Here is an 18,938-nt window from a genome sequence, read left to right on the forward strand (position 1 = left end):
GCCCAGAGCTTCAAAGATGCACTCCGAGGAAGATTAGTTCAACCGAACCTTTATTATTCGTCAACAGCATTCCAAGCAGATCTTTTCAAAGTGTCCCTGACGCGTTTCGAGGCAGCATGCCTCTTAATCATAGGGAGAAGCAGTCAGTGCGCGCACACACTACAACCCTTTTAAATGGTTCCTGATTAGCATACCGCTCACAGGTGAGTCTTTTGACAGCATGCTGGGAGTTGTAGTGATTTTAGTCCCTCCAGTGGGTAATTCTCGTGCCTCAAGTGGCTTGCGAGCACTGACCTCGGTATAGCTTCGTTAGTCTTTATTTAAACCCTCCAGTGGGCTTCTGTGCGGATGGCTGTTAAATTCAAGACAATCTTCATGCCGCTCACACCAGTACAGTCCTGGCGCGCAGACCCGCCCTTCCTTCACGCGGGTGGTGCATCTTCCCACGGCTGGACGGCCGTGTTAGAAATGTATTCCAAAGTTGCCCAGAGCTTCAAAGATGCACTCCGAGGAAGATTAGTTCAACCGAACCTTTATTATTCGTCAACAGCATTCCAAGCAGATCTTTTCAAAGTGTCCCTGACGCGTTTCGAGGCAGCATGCCTCTTAATCATAGGGAGAAGCAGTCAGTGCGCGCACACACTACAACCCTTTTAAATGGTTCCTGATTAGCATACCGCTCACAGGTGAGTCTTTTGACAGCATGCTGGGAGTTGTAGTGATTTTAGTCCCTCCAGTGGGTAATTCTCGTGCCTCAAGTGGCTTGCGAGCACTGACCTCGTTATAGCTTCGTTAGTCTTTATTTAAACCCTCCAGTGGGCTTCTGTGCGGATGGCTGTTAAATTCAAGACAATCTTCATGCCGCTCACACCAGTACAGTCCTGGCGCGCAGACCCGCCCTTCCTTCACGCGGGTGGTGCATCTTCCCACGGCTGGACGGCCGTGTTAGAAATGTATTCCAAAGTTGCCCAGAGCTTCAAAGATGCACTCCGAGGAAGATTAGTTCAACCGAACCTTTATTATTCGTCAACAGCATTCCAAGCGATCTTTTCAAAGTGTCCCTGACGCGTTTCGAGGCAGCATGCCTCTTAATCATAGGGAGAAGCAGTCAGTGCGCGCACACACTACAACCCTTTTAAATGGTTCCTGATTAGCATACCGCTCACAGGTGAGTCTTTTGACAGCATGCTGGGAGTTGTAGTGATTTTAGTCCCTCCAGTGGGTAATTCTCGTGCCTCAAGTGGCTTGCGAGCACTGACCTCGTTATAGCTTCGTTAGTCTTTATTTAAACCCTCCAGTGGGCTTCTGTGCGGATGGCTGTTAAATTCAAGACAATCTTCATGCCGCTCACACCAGTACAGTCCTGGCGCGCAGACCCGCCCTTCCTTCACGCGGGTGGTGCATCTTCCCACGGCTGGACGGCCGTGTTAGAAATGTATTCCAAAGTTGCCCAGAGCTTCAAAGATGCACTCCGAGGAAGATTAGTTCAACCGAACCTTTATTATTCGTCAACAGCATTCCAAGCAGATCTTTTCAAAGTGTCCCTGACGCGTTTCGAGGCAGCATGCCTCTTAATCATAGGGAGAAGCAGTCAGTGCGCGCACACACTACAACCCTTTTAAATGGTTCCTGATTAGCATACCGCTCACAGGTGAGTCTTTTGACAGCATGCTGGGAGTTGTAGTGATTTTAGTCCCTCCAGTGGGTAATTCTCGTGCCTCAAGTGGCTTGCGAGCACTGACCTCGTTATAGCTTCGTTAGTCTTTATTTAAACCCTCCAGTGGGCTTCTGTGCGGATGGCTGTTAAATTCAAGACAATCTTCATGCCGCTCACACCAGTACAGTCCTGGCGCGCAGACCCGCCCTTCCTTCACCCGGGTGGTGCATCTTCCCACGGCTGGACGGCCGTGTTAGAAATGTATTCCAAAGTTGCCCAGAGCTTCAAAGATGCACTCCGAGGAAGATTAGTTCAACCGAACCTTTATTATTCGTCAACAGCATTCCAAGCAGATCTTTTCAAAGTGTCCCTGACGCGTTTCGAGGCAGCATGCCTCTTAATCATAGGGAGAAGCAGTCAGTGCGCGCACACACTACAACCCTTTTAAATGGTTCCTGATTAGCATACCGCTCACAGGTGAGTCTTTTGACAGCATGCTGGGAGTTGTAGTGATTTTAGTCCCTCCAGTGGGTAATTCTCATGCCTCAAGTGGCTTGCGAGCACTGACCTCGTTATAGCTTCGTTAGTCTTTATTTAAACCCTCCAGTGGGCTTCTGTGCGGATGGCTGTTAAATTCAAGACAATCTTCATGCCGCTCACACCAGTACAGTCCTGGCGCGCAGACCCGCCCTTCCTTCACGCGGGTGGTGCATCTTCCCACGGCTGGACGGCCGTGTTAGAAATGTATTCCAAAGTTGCCCAGAGCTTCAAAGATGCACTCCGAGGAAGATTAGTTCAACCGAACCTTTATTATTCGTCAACAGCATTCCAAGCAGATCTTTTCAAAGTGTCCCTGACGCGTTTCGAGGCAGCATGCCTCTTAATCATAGGGAGAAGCAGTCAGTGCGCGCACACACTACAACCCTTTTAAATGGTTCCTGATTAGCATACCGCTCACAGGTGAGTCTTTTGACAGCATGCTGGGAGTTGTAGTGATTTTAGTCCCTCCAGTGGGTAATTCTCGTGCCTCAAGTGGCTTGCGAGCACTGACCTCGTTATAGCTTCGTTAGTCTTTATTTAAACCCTCCAGTGGGCTTCTGTGCGGATGGCTGTTAAATTCAAGACAATCTTCATGCCGCTCACACCAGTACAGTCCTGGCGCGCAGACCCGCCCTTCCTTCACGCGGGTGGTGCATCTTCCCACGGCTGGACGGCCGTGTTAGAAATGTATTCCAAAGTTGCCCAGAGCTTCAAAGATGCACTCCGAGGAAGATTAGTTCAACCGAACCTTTATTATTCGTCAACAGCATTCCAAGCAGATCTTTTCAAAGTGTCCCTGACGCGTTTCGAGGCAGCATGCCTCTTAATCATAGGGAGAAGCAGTCAGTGCGCGCACACACTACAACCCTTTTAAATGGTTCCTGATTAGCATACCGCTCACAGGTGAGTCTTTTGACAGCATGCTGGGAGTTGTAGTGATTTTAGTCCCTCCAGTGGGTAATTCTCGTGCCTCAAGTGGCTTGCGAGCACTGACCTCGTTATAGCTTCGTTAGTCTTTATTTAAACCCTCCAGTGGGCTTCTGTGCGGATGGCTGTTAAATTCAAGACAATCTTCATGCCGCTCACACCAGTACAGTCCTGGCGCGCAGACCCGCCCTTCCTAAAGACTAACGAAGCTATAACGAGGTCAGTGCTCGCAAGCCACTTGAGGCACGAGAATTACCCACTGGAGGGACTAAAATCACTACAACTCCCAGCATGCTGTCAAAAGACTCACCTGTGAGCGGTATGCTAATCAGGAACCATTTAAAAGGGTTGTAGTGTGTGCGCGCACTGACTGCTTCTCCCTATGATTAAGAGGCATGCTGCCTCGAAACGCGTCAGGGACACTTTGAAAAGATCTGCTTGGAATGCTGTTGACGAATAATAAAGGTTCGGTTGAACTAATCTTCCTCGGAGTGCATCTTTGAAGCTCTGGGCAACTTTGGAATACATTTCTAACACGGCCGTCCAGCCGTGGGAAGATGCACCACCCGCGTGAAGGAAGGGCGGGTCTGCGCGCCAGGACTGTACTGGTGTGAGCGGCATGAAGATTGTCTTGAATTTAACAGCCATCCGCACAGAAGCCCACTGGAGGGTTTAAATAAAGACTAACGAAGCTATAACGAGGTCAGTGCTCGCAAGCCACTTGAGGCACGAGAATTACCCACTGGAGGGACTAAAATCACTACAACTCCCAGCATGCTGTCAAAAGACTCACCTGTGAGCGGTATGCTAATCAGGAACCATTTAAAAGGGTTGTAGTGTGTGCGCGCACTGACTGCTTCTCCCTATGATTAAGAGGCATGCTGCCTCGAAACGCGTCAGGGACACTTTGAAAAGATCTGCTTGGAATGCTGTTGACGAATAATAAAGGTTCGGTTGAACTAATCTTCCTCGGAGTGCATCTTTGAAGCTCTGGGCAACTTTGGAATACATTTCTAACACGGCCGTCCAGCCGTGGGAAGATGCACCACCCGCGTGAAGGAAGGGCGGGTCTGCGCGCCAGGACTGTACTGGTGTGAGCGGCATGAAGATTGTCTTGAATTTAACAGCCATCCGCACAGAAGCCCACTGGAGGGTTTAAATAAAGACTAACGAAGCTATAACGAGGTCAGTGCTCGCAAGCCACTTGAGGCACGAGAATTACCCACTGGAGGGACTAAAATCACTACAACTCCCAGCATGCTGTCAAAAGACTCACCTGTGAGCGGTATGCTAATCAGGAACCATTTAAAAGGGTTGTAGTGTGTGCGCGCACTGACTGCTTCTCCCTATGATTAAGAGGCATGCTGCCTCGAAACGCGTCAGGGACACTTTGAAAAGATCTGCTTGGAATGCTGTTGACGAATAATAAAGGTTCGGTTGAACTAATCTTCCTCGGAGTGCATCTTTGAAGCTCTGGGCAACTTTGCAGCTGAAATTTTATGACTCAGGGACTCGGTACCGGTGTTGTAAAAAATAAAATAAAATATGGAATAATGGAGCAGGCCCCATGTGGGGATTCCCAGGGACTCCCTCTTAAGTCGAAATAAAACTTTTTTTTCTGTGCGCAATGGTACAGAGGCACTACTGTGACACTCAGCATAGCCTCCATGTAATTTTCAAGTAGTACCGTGGTGCCACAAACAAATTAGAGGAGCTACGCCTTGGGACGCTGCAAGAGCATTGGAGATGGCCAGCAAAGAGGTCTTGCTGCCTGTAGAGAGTTGGGCACAGCCAAGCCCTACAATCAACCCTGGGTTACACACGGCCAAAGAACATGCACACCGGGGTTGGCAGCCTGTGAGGCATTGAGCACAGGGCCAGGCCACAGGGCAAGTCTTGCTGCCAACCCCAACCTGTACTCGGCCGGAGGCTACGCACAATGGGTGGGTAGACCTAGTTATGTGTGGTAATATAATGTTAATTTACATTAAAAAACCATAGCAATTCACTAAAAAAATTAAAGGTAAACTGTTGTTATATTTAGGAATGAATGTATGATCTTTATTGCAAATGTTCCTTAAAATCATAGCAAGAAAACGCATGAGCAACATGAATCACCAAAAATAAACTTCAGTGCCATAGTTATCAAGGGGTTTGTTGCTTTTGCACCACGCTGCATAGTGAAAAAGCGGCACAGCTCTTGAAATGCGATTTATCAAGCCACCTTGCTTGGCCATGAGTGGCTTGAGAAATCGGGAGTAAATTAATGCAGGACAAATCGCTGCTTTACTATACCGCAGGGAGGCATTCCATGGGTGTTGTGCAGCTGTTCCCATGCAACACCCATGGATTTTGATGCATTCTCAGATTTACCATTACTGAGAAATCTGAGAATGCGCCAAAATGCTATGCCTTCCCAGCGGATGTATTCTGCAGCGCAAGTAGGTTATCATCAGTGCTACATCCTTTATCAAAAGGAATTAATTCTACTCCGGAGCCCAATTGAAATATCTGACGTAATCTTTTTGATCCTTTTTTTTATAAATAAGGACCAATAATGAACCTCTCCAAGAATCCGGGATGGTATTATTAGTTAAGCAAACATTATAAAGTTTGCTTAGAATAGGCAACCAGTCTACAAATTATTTAACAATATTCCTAGCTCTCTGCAGTCTGGCTTTCCATGCCAGCAGTGTCCCACTTCTCTCCCCGTATTCGAAAAGCTTAGCACTATTCAGCTGCCATTGTTCCCTACACTTCCCTTTGAGCTTAATTTTATAGCTTACCCGTGCTTCTTCCAATCTCTTGAAGGTTTGCGCTCATCATGCTAAATTCTGCACTTGTAGGAGCGCTTCCAGTTCACCTATTTCTCGCTCAAGAAATCCATGCTCTTCCCTCACCAACTTGTTTTTATAGGATGCCTGACTCTGAAGAACCCCCCCCATATAAAACCTTTATAGGTGTCCCAGACTGTGGCTAGAGGGGCAGACCCTATATTTTCCATAATGAAAGCCTGATTGGCCTACTCCAAAGTAAGCCCAATTCTTGTATCCGAGAGAAGGCCCAGATTAAGCGTCCATCTGGAATTTTCCCATCGGATGGGAAGTTCCATCAACACTGTCACAGCTGAGTGGTCAGAAAGGTGTCCTGGCAGATACTTAATCTCCCTAACTCCCTCCACCATAGTATTGTCTACAAAGAGATAGTCTAGCCTGGAGAAATGGCCATACTTCTTACTATGATATGTATACTCTCCCTCCCGTCCCCTTCTATTTTGCCACATGTCTACCAGACCCATAACCTGTAACCTGCTTTTCAGGGCCTGTCTAGCCTTTGCAGTATTAATGCAGTCTCTCCTGGTAGATCAAGCAAGATTAATATCTAACAATGAATTAAAATCCCTTCCAAGGATTATTGAGAGAGGTCTAATTTTTGTCAAGATTGAAACCAAGGGATTTCGCTGAGTTGGATAAGGTGAGCAGACAGTTGAGGGCATTGAGGTCAGAGATCCAGCCTTGGATAGGGAGATTGCTACTTTTAGGAGAGAAAAGAATAATTTCCGTTTTAGTAGTGTTCAGTTTAAGATGGTGAGAGTAAAACCAAGATTGTATTTTGCTCAGAATATTGTTTAAGTGTAGAACTCAGTATGGGATTTGATCTTATAGTAGAGTTGGGTGTCGTCAGAATAGAGGTGATAGCTGATACCGGCTTGATTCAGAATGGGGGTTCCATAAAGAGGTTGAAGAGAGAGAGGGTGAGAATTGAGTCCTGGGGGACACCTAGGGAGACAGGGGTGGGATTGGAGAGGCATGAGTTGATTTTAACTTGTTGTGTTCTGTGTAGGAGGTATGAAGTGAACCATTTCAGAACCAATCCACTTAGGCCCAAGCGAGCTTTCAGTGATTCCAGTTAGGAAGAATGATTGACTGTATCGAAAGCTGCAGAGAGGTCAAGGAGGATAAGAAGGCAGGCCTCTCCATTGTCCAGGGAGGGGTGCATGCCATCAGCAATGTTCAGCATGGCGGTTTCTGTGCTACGGCCTTTCCTGAAACCAGATTGGAAGGAATCAAGTAAGTTGAACTTGCCTATGTGGTTATCCAATTGGAGTAGGGCACATTTCTCCAGGGTTTTGGCCAGAAGTCGAGGTTGGAGATAGGATGGAGGTTGTTAAGATCGATAGGGTCAGGATTAAGGTTTTTAAGAATGGGCGTGATTTGACCGAGTTGGAGGGAGTCTGGGACACAGCCAGTGGCAAAGGAGGTGTTTATGAATTTTGTCCAACATGGGGCACTGATGTGGTTAAGGTTATGTACTAGGTTAGAAGAGAGAGGGGCTTTGGTGTGTGAGGTCGGCTTTAATTTAGCAATGTTATTAGAGACTTCAAGCTCAGTTATAGGATGGAAATTAGACCAGAAGGTGTTATTTTTCCATTGTAAGTTGATGAGGATGTCTCCAGAGATAGTTGGAGGTGAGTGGGAAGATTAGGCGGGGGAATGGGGAAGAGAAAGGAAGCACGTCTGTAGTGGGTTGGGGCCAGCCTTTGAGGGAAGGATTGATCAATTTTAACAATTTGTTCGGAGAAGTTGGCAATTTCCTCAAATCTTTCAGTTGAGGCTATCAGCACGGGGAGGCAGAAGAAGATTGTTTTCTGACAATATTGAAGAGTTCTCTGGGCCTGTTTTTGGCACGATCGAGTTGGGCACGAAAGAAGGATGCTTTTTCATAAAAAATTTGCTTTTTATAAGATGATCTTGCAGATCTGAGGAGAGCAAGATGGGAGTGCGAGGCGTGTTGTCTCCATGTTCTTTCAGCTAATCTGAGTTGCCTTCTTTCATTATTGAGACCAGTATTGAACCAGAAATTGGATTGGATTCTTCTTTGTTGTTATAGTTTGAGTGGGGCAACTTGATCCAGGACATCAATAATGGCCTTATTGAAATGATCAGTGAGCTCATTGGCGCTATGGGAGAGAGGGAGCAGTTGAAGTTGGGCTTGGAGTTTGGACTTCAGTTCACTAAGGAGGATTTGTTTAAAGTTTCTTGTCAGTATCTTGGGTTTGTTATTAACTGGTTTGGGGAGTAGGGGGTGGGTGAGATGTTGAACAGAATGAGATAGTGGTCAGACCAGTTGTTGGGGGTGATGTTGGTAAGGGAGACCAGGTCAGAGTCAGAGATGATTGCGTCAAGTGTAGCCCCTTTGATATGGGTAGGATTGTTGCATAGTTGCTTAAGGTTATTCAACTCAAGAAGGTTAATGAGTTGTTTAACTGTGGGATCATTGGCATTATTCCAATAGATGTTGAAATCTCATAAAAGCAGATTTTAAGAGGCGGAAAGGGAGAAGTGAGTGAGGAGGTCAGATAATTATTCAGCAAAGAGGAGGGACTAACCCGGAGGGTGGTAGATGTTATGTAGTCTAATCGGAGGAGAGCCTTTGACTGAGAGTTCAACGCCTAGGTATTCAAATGTCGTGTGATCAGGGTTCTTCAGAAGGGAGAGTTGCAACTCTGTTTTATGGATTAAAGCAAGTCCACCCCCTTTTCTGTCGGGTCTGTCCTGTCTAATGATGGAGTAGCCAGGGGGGGTGAGTAGATCTAGAATAGCTGTTGAGTGGTCATTGAGCCAAGTTTCGGTAAGGAAAGCAATGTCAATAGGCTCACTGAGGATGGTTTCTGAAATCTCAGTAGCATGAAGAACAGCTGATCTGCAGTTAACAAGCATGCAATAGAGGGATTTAGGATTATCCTTAGCAGGATTAAGGGAGTGGATGATGGTACGTTGTGCAGAAGGTCTAGGTGAGGGGGGAGTAGAAGAGACTCGGTTGACGCCCACAATGACTGGGATGGAGAAGTAAGGGAGGTGATTCGTCAGCAGAGGCTTAGGGAGATAAGAATTGCACAGGTCATTTAGGGCAGACGTGGAGAGGGAGCACACAGCACGGTGAGACCTGAGTGCTCGTCTACAAAGGGGTATGGTCAGCCATTGGACATGTTGGGGGAGATTACGAGAGCAAGAGAGACAAGTATCAGATAATTTGGGGCAAACTGGCGTTAAGGATGGAGAGATCTCCTCTGATCCGAGTTAGTTCAGTAGTCATAGCATTGAGTTTACTTTCAATGTGATTGAATGTCTGTGCAATAAAGTTGAGGAGGAAACCCGCAGAAAAGGGGTCACTGTTGACAGTGGAAAGCAATCCGGCGAATGGGGGGTGAGCAGGAACGGGGAGGGAGTAAAAGTGATCAAACAGGTATTAAATAGATTCTGCGAGGAGTGAATGGGGACAGGCAAACAATCAGGGGATGTAAAGGGTGGGAGAGAGAGAGAGTGAGGGTTAGAGGAAAGCACCACATCATCTTGCTGTGGAGAATGTCAATAGGTGTCAGGGGCTTAGCCATAGTGGAGAGAGAAGAAGGAGGAGTTCCAAGGGGAGGAAGGAGGGGGGAGAAGAGTTGAAGAGATAATCTGGGAAGATGGTAGGGACAGGAGGGGAGGAATCGAAGGTAAGAGAAGGAGATGGGTTAAATGTTCTAGGAAGAGCGAGGGCCAGAGGACTTCCGCAGAGAAGCCATAATAGTTGGGGAAGGGAAGGGGAGGGAGGGCCTGAACCAGGGTAGAGGGTGGAGAGACAAGGGAGCAAGACGGTTCAGTTGCTGAGGGATTAATGTCCATTTGAGATAGTTGATAGGACATATTACTAAAATAGCTGTCAGAAATGTTGAGGTGGTGATGTTGCTCGTTCTGAATATGGATAAATCGATTTCCCCGTTGAAGGCGAGGGAGGGGGTAGTTGACAGTTTAAATCCATACGGGATTTTGTTTCATTTCATGATAGAAAGGTGGAAAAGGAAGGTGTTTTTCCATTTTGTGGGGCGTTTGGTGTGGAAAATAAAGTGTGTTTTCACTGGACACATCAGGCTCTGGTAGGTATCAGCAAATAACATTTCTGGGTGAAGTTTTGAGTGTTAATATCTATAGAGGTACCAGGCAGAGCTGCTCACCCCCCTCCTTTTCAACATCCAAATGGAGCCATTTGTCCAAATGCTTAGGGGACATAAGCAAGTAATTCTGTTTGCATCACAAGGGTTTAGTAGTAAGATAGCCCTGTATACAGATGATCTGACCATCCGTATGGCAGATCCTCATAGGACAATCCCTAGAGGGGAGGAATTGTAAGAAAAGCTAGGGCCCTTCTCCAGATATTCCATAAATAAAGGTAAATCAGATATTATGTGTTGGAATATACTTGGCCGGCAGGGGATATGAAGTCAGAAGTTGGATATTTGGGCATATATATCGTTCATTTCCTAGAGGCAATTCCAGCTCATAACTTGTGGAGGGTTGCTAGAGAAATTGATATGTTGTCACTAAATGGAGGAACCTGCCACTAACCATATATGGGCAGCTAAAATGAGTATCCTGCATAAATTGACACATCTTTTTTAACTGTAATCAAAATCATTAATTGCCAAAATCCAGGGGAAAATAACTTTTATATCGGCCTCTGGGGCAGCTAGATTAGCATGGAGGAGAATGTTGTTGGGGACACCAGATAGTTCAAATTGAGATTGGCTGCTAATGGCTATGACTGAGGATCTGAGGAACAATGGCCTGCTGTACAAGTTTGGACTGAAGGTTCTAAATGCAGCAATTAGGTTCTGCTATAAAATCGGGAAGCCCTGGGCATTAAATACTGCTCAGATTTTTCACCTATTTGGGACTCCTTGGATACCACGGAATGCCCACAAGATAGCTTGAGTCTCGCTTTGAGGGGTATTGGCATACCAGTGTGAGGGCATCTCCTTACTGTCCAGGGTTTGGTACTTTGGGAGACATTGATGAGTAAGACCTAGGGCCGGCTTGCAAGATTTAAATACGTGCATTTGCTCTCATGGTATTTGAGTGAGAAGCAAGAAATTGGGGCCCTTGAGAGAATGAGAGTAGGTTACAGGATACATGGCTATAAAAAAGAGGTCTTCATACGGTACTGTATGCTGGTGGATGCTAAGGAAAGAAAATTGCAGCCTCTCTTCTCGATCAGGGAAGGTAGGATGCCAGGGTCAGACCGGCAACGTTTGTGGCAAGCATCATTCAAGCTCTTGTACAAAGTTGTCAGACTAGCCAATTTAAAAAGCAATCACTTTTGTACGCTTGATAGGATCTTCTGAACCACCCAAAAGATTGCAAGATTTGAAAAACATCAGGCCCCGGGGTGCAGATGTGGCTATCTTGAGGCAAACAATGAACATATGTTCTTCTCTCGCATCTTGCTTTCAAAGTTTTGGGATGATGTGAGCAAGGCTTTGACCGGGATTCTTGAAGGCACAATTGTGGTTAATCCCATACTGGCCCTATTTGGGGTAGATATTGCAACACACAATCCCCTGGATGTCGCACAGCGGCCCTTCCTGTTCTGTTGCTTCTTGCTAGAAGGGAAATCAGCAAGAACTGGCTTATTCACATACCCCCCCTCCATGGAGCCATGGTTAAAGGCTGTACACTGGACTTGTAATTTGGATATTGGAGATGTAAACAGAGGAGCCGCCACTATCTATGATAGCTTCCTAAAATGAGAAGAAAAGATAGATATGTAATATCAAGCAGTCCTATGATTACACCTGGGTGCCAATACATATCAGGACTTTGTAGCTTGTCTCTATGGCAACCACCGTCACAAGGATTGTGGTCGGCTTCGATTGGGTCTGTGCCAATAGTAATTGCTTGCTCGATGATAGGAGGGAAAAGAAAGAATTGTCAACTAGTGGTCCCTCATACATTTAAAGAAGGAGGCCGGAATGCAACTAGGGCCTGGAGCTCCAGTGCTTTGAGCAGATTGAATAGCTGTTTGTATATCAAACAGCGAAAAAACATTAAACTTCACTTCTACATTAACATTTTTGGAATGAAGAGGACATTTATCCATTGAGGCTCTGCTGTCATAGAATAACTTTGAAATAGAGTTCATCCAAGCAGTTATAGTTATGTATGGTTATAATATTGTACTTCTCGTTAAAAATAAAAAACATAGAAATTCACTGAAAAAACAAAGGTAAAGAGATGCTATAGTCACGTGAAAATGTGAGTTAAAACATAATGTTTCAAACAAAAAAAAACACACATGACATGTTCTATGACACCCCTAATAACATCAGTGCGACATCTGAAATTACATCATTGGTTACAACACTTTGCATGGCAGGATACGAGCTATAGTTACTTCATTTAAATATACTTGGTGAATTTCAGTGGTTTGTTTTGTTTAAAGATGGAAAAATCATCTCAATTTTATATTTGACTGCCAAAAAACCTAAATGTGACATTCTCCCATATCAAAGCTGTAACAATTGGATTTCCCCAATATCAAACCACTGGTGGTTTAATCTGAAATAAAAATTATATATGCCAGTTGACCTTCAATGCTGACACCCGCCCAAATGCTTGCAACTTCTGCATTATTGGCTCTAGGCCAGTGGGGACATCTCTCAGATATAGAGGCACATCATCCATATTAAGTGACATAAAGTGCCAGGTTGGAATATACTTACATTCTAAGGACTCATTCCTTCCACACTCCCTCTCTATTTCCATCTGGGACTAGGCGTTATTGCAACAAACTCCGAGACTCATTGACCCGAACCCATGGACCGAGGTTGTAATTACACAGGCGGGGGATCTTTATAATGAAGGCAAACTCATGATATTTCAAGAGTTGGTTGAGCACTGGTCAATTCTTAACATATAACTCTGTGCAACGTCTGATACGCAAGATTTGGGGCAATGGTGAGACTGAAACATCCATTTCACAGACATTGACTACAGTGCTGACTTCTGACACCACCGGTCATGCTATTACAATGCTATATTCTGCCCACAATGTTGCCCCACCTGCCCACGCCACGAAGGCATGCGGCAAATGGGAAGCAGTTTTACCACACCCACTCACTGACGCAGCATGGACCCGCGCTCTGTGGGAGAACAAGAACGTTCCTCGTAATCCCAGGTTTCACTTCATGCAGTTTAATTATATTCGCCACACTTACCTCTCCCTGGAATGTCTCCAGCGCATGTTCCAGACACTACCTCCAATATGTTCCCATTGCAAATTTCCGAATGCAGAATTCATACATATGGTATTGGCTTGCACACCAATATCCCGGGCATGGAAGGAAGTCATGTTCCTAGTAGCGGAATTGTCCACACATCCTCTCAACACCACCCCAGAGTTTTGCCTATTGGGACTGCGCCCTCGGGCTAAAGGTGAAATACACATGCACTGATTTATTGACTTGCCTTCGTTCTGTGTGTAGGAGAGTAGGATCTGCTTCACATGGGTACCCCCACTTTTTGCTGGCGTTTCACTGTTTTTCGACCTTAGTCTGGCTGTGGCCCTGCTAATCAGGACCACAGCCTAGCTGCTTCGTCTCTAAAATGGTTTCCATGTACATTAGGTTCATATATAATTGGATTCTGGAGTGCCTTATAAGCCCCTAGTATATGGTATACTATGTACCTAGGGCATAGGTACCTCAGAGGCCTACCAGGGGCTGCAGCATGTATTATGCCACTCCTGGGAAGCACTCCAAAATGGCACCACAGGTCTGCTACTGCAGCCTGGGTAAGGGTGTGCTTGCACTCCTTACTGTGGTATAGGCTACCTATATCCACACATATATACAGACACATATAAACCTATAAGCTACTCCTATGGCAGGCCTTGACAATCCTGAAGGAAGAGTGCTTGGTTTTATGTGAGAGGGTGCCCAAGCATGAGCTGAGCCCCTCTGCAGCTTTCGGAAATACTTCCTTATGGCTGTTCTGTGATACAGCCATACCATATACTCTTAAGTGCATTATAACCTTGCGGTAAATGCTAACTTTGGAATGGCTGCATCAAAACATGTCGTGTTTGGTGTCAAACGCTTTGGAATACTACCCCCCCCCCCCCGCCAGTTCTGGCGGCGGGGGTAGCATTCCACCCTTCTGGAGGGATAGACATGTTCACACTGGCTAAACCCGGTAGGACTTTCCTGAGCCCTGGCATCACAAAATGGATGCCTCTGCCACAGACACGGGTCTGGCCTCCTGCTGCTGACCGAAACTCCAGCAGGGGAGGCCTGGACAATAGGTTTCCTGTCAAAGGGAGGTGTGACCACCTACCCAGACAGGCAGATGTGTATTGGGGCTGGGCGGGAGCACTCTCTGGTGCTTTTAAGTCCTGCACTTGGGACATGTTTGCTGTCCCTGTGCATAGCCCAGTTCAAACCGGTTGCAGGGGCTACCTGCCCCTGCTCTGGCGCGAAACTGGACAAAGGAAATGGGTGTAACCACCCCTCTTTCCAGGCCCACCCATAGGTGGGGCCTTAGAGTTAGTCCATCCCCTAAACTTACTTTAAGTAAAGGAATCCAGTCCCTAGGACTTTAGATTACCCTGGATGAAACTCTGCAATGTACATCCTGGACCTTCGACATTCTATCCTGACTAGAAGAGTGAAGAAATCTCCCTTGGGGTCAAGGAGTGACTCCCCTACTTGGCAGGCACCAAAGAAGCAACTGACCGGTCTGTATCGCTGAAGCTCCTGCCGGACGCCGAAGTCTTTGCATCACCAGAGGTGGATTTCCAGACTTCCCTGAGGCTACCCTGAGTCCACAGCAAAGCTGATGCCCGTGGCTATAGTGGGTGACGTGGAACTGTGACCCCTGGACACCGTGAACCTTTGCAGCAGCACTATCTTCCTGGTCCTCTTTGAAGTTGTGCTTTGGGCTCCGAATAGCCCCTACTTTGAGCACCTCCTGCACCGAAGATTGTTGGCCTCCACTTCATGAGTGACCCGTGGGCCAGCTTCAAATGCGACCGCTTGAGGCTCCTTCGCGATCACTTGCCCATTGGGTAGCAGGTCCCCACGAAGGCAACTCCTTTTCTGCTTGGGCTTTCCTGGTTGCTCCAGACATGCCCCTACTTAGCCTTGCTGGGTGAGTCCCTCAGACCTTTCTGGTCTGCACCGCAGTCCTTTCTCTAAATTCCAGTGACTTGCCGTTGCCAAGGCTTGTTGGGTCCATTCTGGTCACCGACACTGCAACACTCGACAGTCTTTGTGGGACAGTTCGAATCCGGCTCGTGGACTTTGTCGATGCCTCCTGGACGTCGTGGTTGAAGAGTCAAGACACCCCTCCACTCACCTGAAGCACCCGACATCTGTGGGCATTGGTAAATCCTACCCTAGGTCACTGGCTAGTGACCCAGACTCTGTCCCCTCTGCTTTCAGGTTCCTTACATCCTAGATCCAGGCTTGGATCTCTCCGGACACTTCTCCTCTTCACGGCAGCAGCATTTCTGTGCAGGCTCCCATTGAAATCGACGACGCGACCCGACACCAAAAAAAACCTATGCACCCGGCTTCCTTGGGTGAGGTAACTCGAGTACTCCGGTGCTCCCGTGGGTGCTAGCCCTAGAACTTCTTAAGTACAAAAGGGTTTGGTCCTGACTCGATTAGAAGTGTCCCTAATCTTTAAATTTCCAACCGCGACATTGCCCATAGAAGATAACGGGAACCCGCGTTGTGTTTACACACTGCACACAGTCCACGTGGGTCCCCTGTGTCACTACCTTGGGTGGTTCCTCTGGGTCCTAGCGATTCTACAGGCTATAGGCCTAGTGTCTATTCCAGTCGTGGTTCTTATACCACTTTTTTGGTATATAGTTTGGTACGCCCCTAGGGCCCAAACGTGTATTTGTGCTAATACTGATAATTGCTGACTTGTGAACTAAGTACTTTGAACTCCAGTCTCATAAAGAGACTAAAGGGGTGTGTTTTATACTAAATACATATATTTTAAATATATACCTGGTGTGGTTGTCTTTTCATTTGATCATTCAAGAGATTATAGACTGGTAAAACAAGCTGCTTTACATTCCTTCAAGACTTAGCCTGAAGGCTGCTCTCGATAGCTACCACTAGGATAGCTTTCAATAAAGGTTGTCTTTAATCTATCACCATAAGGGGTTGTTTGGACTGATACAAGGTGCCCACTAGAACTAGTGGACAGCATATATCAGTCCACCTTCTCACACTGTATAAACAGAACATAGCCATGGCCTGGAAGTCCCCCGCTCCACCAGAGATCCCATGGCCTGGACCATGGCAGAGACACACACTCTGAGAGTGCTGCGCATGAGTGGTGACTACTGGATGGGGGCGAAGACTGGGAGACGTATTTGATCGCTATCAAAGCCAAAACTGAAGGCGTCCACCTTTGTGAATGCCAAATACCCGGTGCACTCACTTATAGCACATTGAGAAATGATAACTTGGGGCCCAGGTTCTCACCCTCCTCCACACCCACTGCTATCTACACCTAGTACTCATTAACAAGCATATCCCAGGGTGGTCCCCTATCATGAGTGAGTTCTTGCACACGTGCATCCATACCAGTGGTTTAATCAGTCGTCCGATCTCCTCTCTGTGCCTTTCCCTGCCGTATATCAAGCCCATACACTCGCCACTGCCTAATAGTAACATACATTTACACTTGCCTGTGGCACTAAATCTCACAACATGTGCGATACGTACGTACGGACTTAACATGCTATGCCCTATATATTATGAACACAGAGCTCTCATGCAGTTAGATTTTCTTTCCCCTTTATCCTTCCTTTCTTTTTCCTCCACTCCGTCCTTTCCTCCCTCACTTCATTTGCATAATATGAGACCACCTGATATGTTCAATAACTCTTTCTGCAATTTACACACAAAAAAATGTTTGGTGTTATCATTACCGAAATGTCTCTTGACAACTCAATTTGCAATTTCATGCAATGCCATGACCACACTAGTGTAATGTAATGATGATACATGTGCACGCAACATGATGGAAGATCCACTGTTTATTATTATATGATGTTTTTTATGTATTTCTCCGCTCTCAATAAAAACATTTACAAAAATAAAAAAGTGCCAGTTTGGAGCTATCTTTGTGCCCTATGCTATACCAGGCTTCTCTTTTTACCATAAAGACTCATGGTTTCACTGCCAAGGCAAATAAATGTGGGAAAGGGGGAGATCCCTGTAAAGTGCTCTTTTCTACCCACCACAAGTTCTAGTGACACATGCTATGGGCCCACGTACATGGATCCCTATCATCATGCCTTCCATTACACCCATTCTTCTCAACACTTCATGTATTTAATTTCAAGGTAATGTTTCAAATGCCTTTTCCAGATCAGTAGAAATTACGAAAGGCAGACAATCTTTGTGTTGGACGTTTGTTTATTTAACAGACTGTTCTGTCCAAACACAAACCATTCTATTCAGGGCAGACAATCATTGGGAAAAATGTGTAATAGGTATTATGCTACGATTTTGTACATCATTTTATAGTCTGTATAAACTATGATATTGTATGGTATGACCTATTACCTAATAGATCTTGTCTAGGCACTAGAGGTGGGCGTAACTTGCTTAATTCCATGTAATCACGCAAAATCACCCACAGATTCTGCAGCATTACGTGGAATTTCGCAAAAATAAAATCTCTGCATCTAGCTTCGTTTTCTTAGTGCACTAATGCTCTTTTGCATCCAAAATAGACAAGATGATGCTTTCTCATGATAGGAAATATTGCTATATACAACAGAACATGAATAGTGAGTGCTAAATGTACACTGGGGTAGGATTTCCCCCCAACATACTCCCGGCATTTAGCTCTATTTTCTTAGTGCAAAATGCACCCTTGCATCCAAAATGGATGTGAGGAAGCATTTTACACTAGAACATAGCACTAATTGCAACAGAACACGAATAGCGAGTGCTTGCTTATTGTTCTCTAGCAGTAGGATTTTTCCCCCCAAATTACTCTTTATTACACGAGTAGGCAAAATCGTGTTATTACAAGTAATTCTGTGTCAAAGAGTACCATAGAATTACCAAAAGTACTCTGATTACTCTGGACTAATTGATAATTAATGTTGTGATCAGTTTCCTTCATCTTGCCTGCAATTTTCTTCTTATCAGCCTTTAGGAGCTTCTTTTTAGCCCATATGAGCCCAAGTTAAGTTCCAACATGTTGATCCTATTTTGCCTCTTGTCCGCCCCGCCCCCCCACCCCCCGCCATGGCTATACGCACATTGTCTAAATTGTCCAGTTGAGCACTCTAGGTACAAGTAGTTAGGGTTTAATTGGCACCTGGGTGCCCACTTGTCAAGGCTGACAATACTTCAACCTGCATCTCCAGTATATGCTTCTGGGTTCTCACCACCTTAAGTTTCCCACGGTGCATCAGAAACATCTATTGATGCTCTTCTGTGCAAGTCAAGAGCTACATTGTCCTACAGAGATTCAGGCAAGCCAGTCATCGGCACCATTTGCAAGTGGCCCCACCCAGACAGTTTTTCACCATTAATGCAGGATCTTCACATGCGCAAAGCAGACACCTCCATTTTTTCAACAGTCTAAGGTATTTCCTGCAGTAATCTAGTGTAGGGCGTGTTCACAGTGTCCAGCATACTTTCAATAGGAATGAGCTTGTGCCGACTCTGTCTGCAGGATGCTTGTCTTCCATCCCAATTGCTGGAAGCACAAACATGGTCTTCATACTAGTAATGTAATGAACACTCCAAAATTCAGACATGCAAGCTGTTAACTAAACTCACCAACAAAAAAGTACAGCCAAAGTAATGTGCAAAGGAGGGGTCTGCTGGAAGCAGAAATTTGGCGTATTTTTTAGAATGGAGATCCTCATTTTCCAGTATACTTATCAGTTCCATAGTGTGTTATGCCCAACCCTGTCCCTGCTCTAAGCCAGTTCCATTATATTTATGAGC

At 45.9% G+C, this 18,938-nt stretch overlaps 1 protein-coding gene across 1 annotated transcript in view; it reads left to right on the top strand.

The window, feature by feature from the left end:
* The window catches only part of LOC146856278 (dehydrogenase/reductase SDR family member 4-like), a 268,293-nt gene that overhangs the window by 129,794 nt on the left and 119,561 nt on the right, over positions 1–18,938 (top strand). The window lies entirely within an intron of this gene.

This window comes from Triturus cristatus, chromosome 4_1, assembly GCF_964204655.1.
Source record: "Triturus cristatus chromosome 4_1, aTriCri1.1, whole genome shotgun sequence".
NCBI lineage: Eukaryota > Metazoa > Chordata > Amphibia > Caudata > Salamandridae > Triturus > Triturus cristatus.